We start from the raw sequence: 6,951 nt of genomic DNA, 5'->3' as shown, positions 1-6,951 counted from the left end.
CCAACTGGATAAGATAGCACTCTGATTTCAGTTATGTCCTTGAATCAAGTAATAGATTTTCCTGATCTCCACAAGTGGATCCTTGGAAACCCTAGTTCCCACCTTTGAATTCTTAGTTTTAGTCACTTTAATTACAATTACTCTCTCAATCATTTCAGAATTAGTTTTACATCTTTTTCTAGTTCTACTTTTATTTGCTTTTAGAATACTCACGAGATTAGTCCCTGTGGATTCGACCCTGGTCTTACCGAGATTATTACTACATCGTGACCCTATACTTGGGGTTGTGAACAAGTTTTTGGCATCGTTGCCGGGGACTAATGGTTGTGTTTTTCTGGGAATAGTTAGTTTTGGAATTAGGTGAAGATTAGTGTTTTTCTAGTTTCTATTTTTAGGATTAGGGTTTTCTGAATTATTTTAGAAACTAACTTAGCTTTGTATTTTTAGGTTTCGAAACTTTCCTAATTTGTTTTTAGAAACTAACTTTTTTTTTTATAGAAGTTTTCTTAGATCTACTTTCTAATTATAGGTTTTGGAACTTTACTTTTCTTTTTTTAGAAACTTTTTATTTTCTCTCTTTAGAAACTTTCTAATTTTCTGTTTTTAGAAACTAGTTTACTTTCCTAATTTGTTTTTAGAAACTTTCTAATTTTAGAATTTTTGTTTTTGTTTTTGTTTTTGTTTTTTTTTAAAACTGACTTGTTTTGTTTTGTTTTACAGGATCTTAATTTAGGAACTTCTAATTTGGTAACTTCTTTCTAATTTCCTCTCTCTCTCTCTCTCTCTCTCTCTCTCTCTATTTCTAGATTTCTATTTTCTTTCTTTCTTTTAGGTTTAGGTTAGAATTTGAAATTGAGGGCTAAGAGTGTTTCATGCCCAAGTGGGTCCGTGACAACACTCTACGTCTCTTGACTGAAGGAGGATTGGTTGAGGGGTTATCTATCCATCGCAGGATTAGACACCACTTGAGATCCTCAGAGTTAATTGAGGTTATGGTTACTAAGCAACTAGTCAATCAACTGGAAAGACAACATCAACCTAGGGTTGAGGAAGTCCAGGATGAGAATAAGGTGCATTAAGAACCCCCGCCTCGTACCTTACGAGATTATCTACAACCGGCGGGAGTGAGCACGCCCTCATGCCTGGTTTTTCTAGAAAATACGGGACATATGGATATTAAGCCAGGGGTGATCTAACTCCTTCCAAAATTTCACAGACTTGAATATGAAAGTCCATATCTACACTTGAAAGAGTTTGACGAGATTATAGCCACTTTATATTTTCCTAACATGTCTGAGGACCGGTCAGACTAAAACTCTTTCCCTTTTCTTTGAAAGAGAGAGCTAAGATGTGGTTGCACACTACATCCTCGATCTATTGGCACATTGAATGACATGATAAGGGAGTTCATAAAGAAATTTTTTTCCACATCATAAAACGAACACCCTTAGAAAGTTAATGATGAAGTTCGCTCAAAAGGAGGATGAAACATTCTTCCAATGTTGGGAGCAGTTCAAGGATCTTGTCAGTTTATGCCCACAACATGGTTTTGAAACGTGACACATTACATACTTTTTCTATGTTGGTCTGACATCTTCCATGTGCCAATTGATCGAGACAATGTGCAATGAGGAATTTATGAATAAAAATGTTGATGATGTATGAGACTACTTGGATAAACTTGCTGAAAATGCACAATCATGGGACACATACCCAAAATCAAGTACCACTTCTAGGCCCACTCAATCAAAGGAAAGGGACGGATTATACCATCCGAAAGAGGATGATGATGATATCAATGCTAAAGTTGCAATCTTATAAGGAAATTCAAGGCCATGAAACTAAAGAAGGATAAGGTTAAGAAAACTGTTTACGATATTTGTGCTTGTAATGGTCACACAACTGAAAATTGTCTAACAATACCTGCCTTTTGAGAGGTGCTGAATGAGGAATCTAATACCGTGAACAATTACCAAAGACCTTTCAATGGACCTACCTCCAATATATACAATCCTAGTTGGAGAAATTATCAAAATGTCAGTTGGAGGAATGGACAAACTGCTACCCCTTAAGGTTTCTTCAATCAAATTCCAAATCAAGGGAAACCTTAAGAAGAACCAGTTCAAAATTCCACATAAACTCAAGAGCTTACTCAAGCAATACGAGAATTTACAAAATTTATACAAAAGATGGATTCACGTGTTACAGTTATAGAAATAGGGATGCTTCCTACTCAACCTCTCCCCAATCCTAAACCGTAATATGAGATAAGTGATCCAAGCTCTTCAAATTAGATGGAGCAAGCTAAATCTATCACCACTCTTAGGAGTGGGAAGACCATTGACAAAACTATTCCGGTTAGGGTTGAAAATTCTAAGGACCCGAAAGAGGACAACGCTGATGGATCTAGTACTGCTCCACAAGAATTGGAACCGGAACTTCAAGGCAAGCCGATTGCCCTATTCCCCTAACAGTTGGTTACACCAAAATCTCTCTCTAACTCTCAGGATATTCTAAAGGTGTTGAAACAAGTGAAGGTCAATATTCCTTTACTGGATGCGGTTAAACAAATACCTTCATATGCCAAATTTCTGAAAGACTTTTGTACGACTAAAATATGGCAAAATATTCAAAAGAAAATCTTTTTAATTGAAAAAGTGAGTGCCATCCTAAAGTAAGATGTAACACCCCGTACTTTTCAGTACTTGGGTGTTACCATTTAAATCAAATCTAGCATGAATGCATGATAAAATACATGTAACCTATAACTTACACCACGCATGATTACTCAAGATCCACCCTTGAATGATCCCTTACGTCTCAAAGTAGGATTGCATCGACACTAACTAGCTGACTCATGATCCAAATCTAACCGTTGAGGCATGTGATATCGCACCTAAGCACTTCGAGATTAGCCTATAAACTCAACCGTGCAACAATCTAACCATCAAGAATAGTTTGTATCCACTGATCAAGCCGTCCATCAATCGATATTAAGATGGACTATCACATTCTTAAAGAAACTTATTTCTAACATCTCAATCACTTTGATAGATAAGTCAAACCACCTATTGTTAATATCGAACTTCTAATACATTCTAGATTAGGTTTGGAAACTACCTAACCATCAAATTTTTAAAAATTAACAAATTTAGGCAGGTATAGGCACAAATTCCATAATAAATTATAATAAAATTCATAATCATGAAATGTGGCCCATTTATATAATAAGAAATCTTAAACTTAAGGTACCTACCATGAAGTGTAGGTTCCACATGTTAAATATACAGATAAATAATAATAATAACATAAAATAATTTATAACCAAGTAACAAAATTCTGCACTATTTTAGTAATATACTACATTGAGAAATTCATAGTAAAAACATACATATGATCCCCTTACGGTTTTTTGACAGTCAATTTTTAGATTTGAACCGATCCAACCGTTGGATCGACGATAATTGGCAGTTAACAGCCATATTTTAGTCAATATAGTCAACTTAAGCTTTGGATCATCCTAATTTTTGGTCCGGGGACCTAATTAGGGCCTCCTAGGAGAATGGATGGAGCATATTTCACCTAAACTACATTGTGGGCCCCACATACTATGCATGTGTATACCAATGGGTGTGCACTTGTGACCACGAGACCCGGGTAAGTCGGGTTTGACCCGCTGACCCGATGGAAGAGGAATGCTTCCCATCCTCTTTTCCCACCGAATCGTTTAAATGGACGCCATCCATTTTGGCTCGATCGTGGCCCACCGGCACAGGCCTTCACTTAGATCCAAACCGTCCATCAGGAGCGGAAGGTAAATCTGACCATGTAACGCCCTATGTTTTCAAGACCCGAGTATATGACTCATTTCCCAAAAACCCGAGTGTTAATCTATAGAGAACCAATTTCCATATATATATATATATATTGACTTTCAGAGTTAGTAGATTAGCGTAGAATGGACAAGTAAGCGTAAAGGAAAAATTGCGTTTACATTAGGATATACAAGAGGTTGCCCATAATGACTTATACAAACCAATGTCTCAAAGCTTACAATTACAAAATGGAATAACCTCGTATATTAAACAAAGTAAATCATGACAAATCTTGAACTATAAAAGCACGTAGCAACTTTTGGCAACACAATTAGGCATCTTTGACAATGGTGCCCTGCTCTTCATCAACATGAACATGAATATCATCTAGACTGTCATGCCCCAAACTCGAAAATCGGGCTCAAAAAAATTTCTGATTGCTGAATTCGGTGCTGACAGCCTCCGAAGTACCCCATTCTTGGCTCCCAGCACCCATATGTCAGATTCTGATCCTGGGATCCTACAAGGAGGATTTTTTAACGTACATTTGTCTCATAAGAAGCATAACCACAATTTTACCAAAATCACAAAGACAATATCATCATCACATATCCACTAATATAAACATTTGAATACAATGCTGAAAGGAAAATACATATATCGAAAATTAAAGCTTCAGAAGATCATTGCATGCTCCAAGCTCAATGCTGCTGCAACCTAACATTACCTGTACGCATTTATCGTACATAAGCTTATAGAAAGCTTAGAAGGTAGTGTAAATGTGTGCATAAGGTAAGTGCTAAGTATTTAGTACAATGCCATAATCATAAAATATCGAAAATATTGGCAAGTCTATGAGTCATACAGTATCAGAGTACACAATATAGATCAGCTATGCAAATGAGGAGTCATAAAGAGCCAAATATTAGATGCCAAGGATGCAATGCAATATACAATTCCTGATGAGTTCACGAATACTGTCAGTCGTATCTAGGCTATATAAATGTAGAAACATAGTAACCTAAACTGCCATATGCGTTAGCTGTAATGCAATATGCGGTGCAAATGGAATGACCATGCTGGAGTGTGAAGTTGGGATGATAGTACGTAGTATCGCAGGCTATGAGGTCCATCACAAAGGAGTTCTATCCAAACCAGTCCCATACCTATTTTGGATTGTCAGACTCAATGTGGTAAACTCCTGATCTCAGGTTAGTCATGCGCCCCAACTGAAATCCTGGCCATTGAGAAGGTACACGTATCAAATTAGTTGTGCACCACCAGCCCGAGTGGATTGTGAATGAATGAATGAATGAGTATGCAACTCCTGCTCAATAAGTTCACATATCAGTACTGCACATCTCTGGATCATCACTGGGGTCTATTACACTCTATACCAGTTTGTTGCCCCTATCCGATGGCACAACTGGGTAAGTGGAAGAGACCTTGCTATCTGCCTGCCAATATCAGGCTCGGCTTGTCTATAGCGGATCCATTCTTCAAGCTAGTGAAACTCAACCTAGATATTACCCCTTCACGCAGGCGGGTAAAGTCACACCCCCTCCCAACCGACCACAACACATGGGAGACGCGACCTACTAGTATATGGCACTCATGCGCTCATATATATCTACTTGGTTTATACGTTGGGGCGTCCTCTGGTACCAAGAGGGTTTAGGGATTTTCACCCAGGGCCATCTATGGTGGCCCGATGCTAGTAACAAATTTTTGGTGTCCCATCTGGCCATCCACGACATGCGGAGGCTACGGCCCTGATGACGTTAGGGCGTACAGTAATCACAACATACAATGCAAGATGCATGAGTCATACAATCCAGTCATGCATCAATCCTGCGCATACCATGCGCTCATGTGAGATAATCTCTGCCTATCATGGAGTCTTATAACAACCTGCCCAATGACATATGCAATGGTTAACCACATCTCATAACAAACATGCAGATGATGCGTATGGGCATGTATCATGATGCTATGCTATCACATACTCATAATTGGTATCGACAACCAGCACTGATAATTGGCCTCGATAATCGGAATCGACCTTGACAATCGACGTCGACAATCAGAATCGCCTCGATAATCGGAATTAGCCTCAACAATTGAAATTAGCCTCGACAATTAGAATCGGCATCGACAATCGGAATAGGCCTCGACAATCGAAATAGGCCTCGATAATCGAAATCAGCCTCGACAATCATAATTGGCCTCGACAATCAGAATCGGCCTCGACAATCGACGTCAACAATCAGAATCGGCCACGATAATCGAAATTGGCCTTGACAATTAGCCTCGACAGTCAGAATCGGCATTGACAATCGGAATCGGCCTCGACAATCAGAATCGGCTTAGATAATCAGAATCGGCTTAGATAATCAGAATCGGCCTCGACAATAGGAATCGACCTCGACAGTCAGAATCGGCCACGATAATCGAAATCGGCCTCGACAATCGGAATCAGCCTCGACAATCAGAATCTATCTAGATAATCAGAATCGACCTCGACAATCAGAATGCGCTCGACAATCAGAATCGGCCTCGATAATTGGAATCTGCCTGGATAATCAGAATTAACCTCGATAATCTGCCTCTACAATCAGAATGCGCTCGACAATCGGAATCGACCTGGATAGTCGGAATCGGCCACGACAATCGGAATCAGCCTCGATAATCGAGATCGACCTTGATAATTGGCCTCAACAATCAGAATCAGCCTCGACAATCCGCCTTAACATCGAAATCGGCCTCAACAATCGAAATCGCTTTGATAATCAGAATCGGCCTTGACATCAAAATTGGCCTTGACAATCGGCTTCGACGATCGAAATCGGTAATCAGCCTAAGGGAAGGTCACAATGTGGACATTTAACCATAATTGCCCATCAATGTGGACATTTAACCAACATCGCTCCCAAGCAGAGGTCCATATAAACATTATTACATACATTATAGTGAAATCACACGTTACATCGGTCCGCACATTCATCGCATTGGGCCTCACTCAAGGGCCACATATACACCACATCGGGCCTCACATACAGGCCATAAATACATCACAATGGGCCTTATCAAATGGGCCACGAATACATCACAACGGGCCACATGCCTGGGCCTCAAA

The 6,951-nt window shown here is 39.3% G+C and overlaps 1 non-coding gene across 1 annotated transcript; it reads right to left on the bottom strand.

Annotated features, from left to right (window-relative positions):
* Positions 1 to 1,443: 1,443 nt before the first annotated feature.
* On the bottom strand, positions 1,444 to 1,550 carry LOC131247573 (small nucleolar RNA R71). Its single transcript, XR_009171852.1, has one exon. It is a non-coding gene; the product is annotated as a small nucleolar RNA R71 (small nucleolar RNA).
* Between the last annotated feature and the right edge of the window lie 5,401 nt (positions 1,551 to 6,951).

This window comes from Magnolia sinica, chromosome 5 (assembly GCF_029962835.1).
Source record: "Magnolia sinica isolate HGM2019 chromosome 5, MsV1, whole genome shotgun sequence".
Classification (NCBI taxonomy): domain Eukaryota; kingdom Viridiplantae; phylum Streptophyta; class Magnoliopsida; order Magnoliales; family Magnoliaceae; genus Magnolia; species Magnolia sinica.
This window is presented reverse-complemented; position numbering and strand designations above follow the sequence as displayed.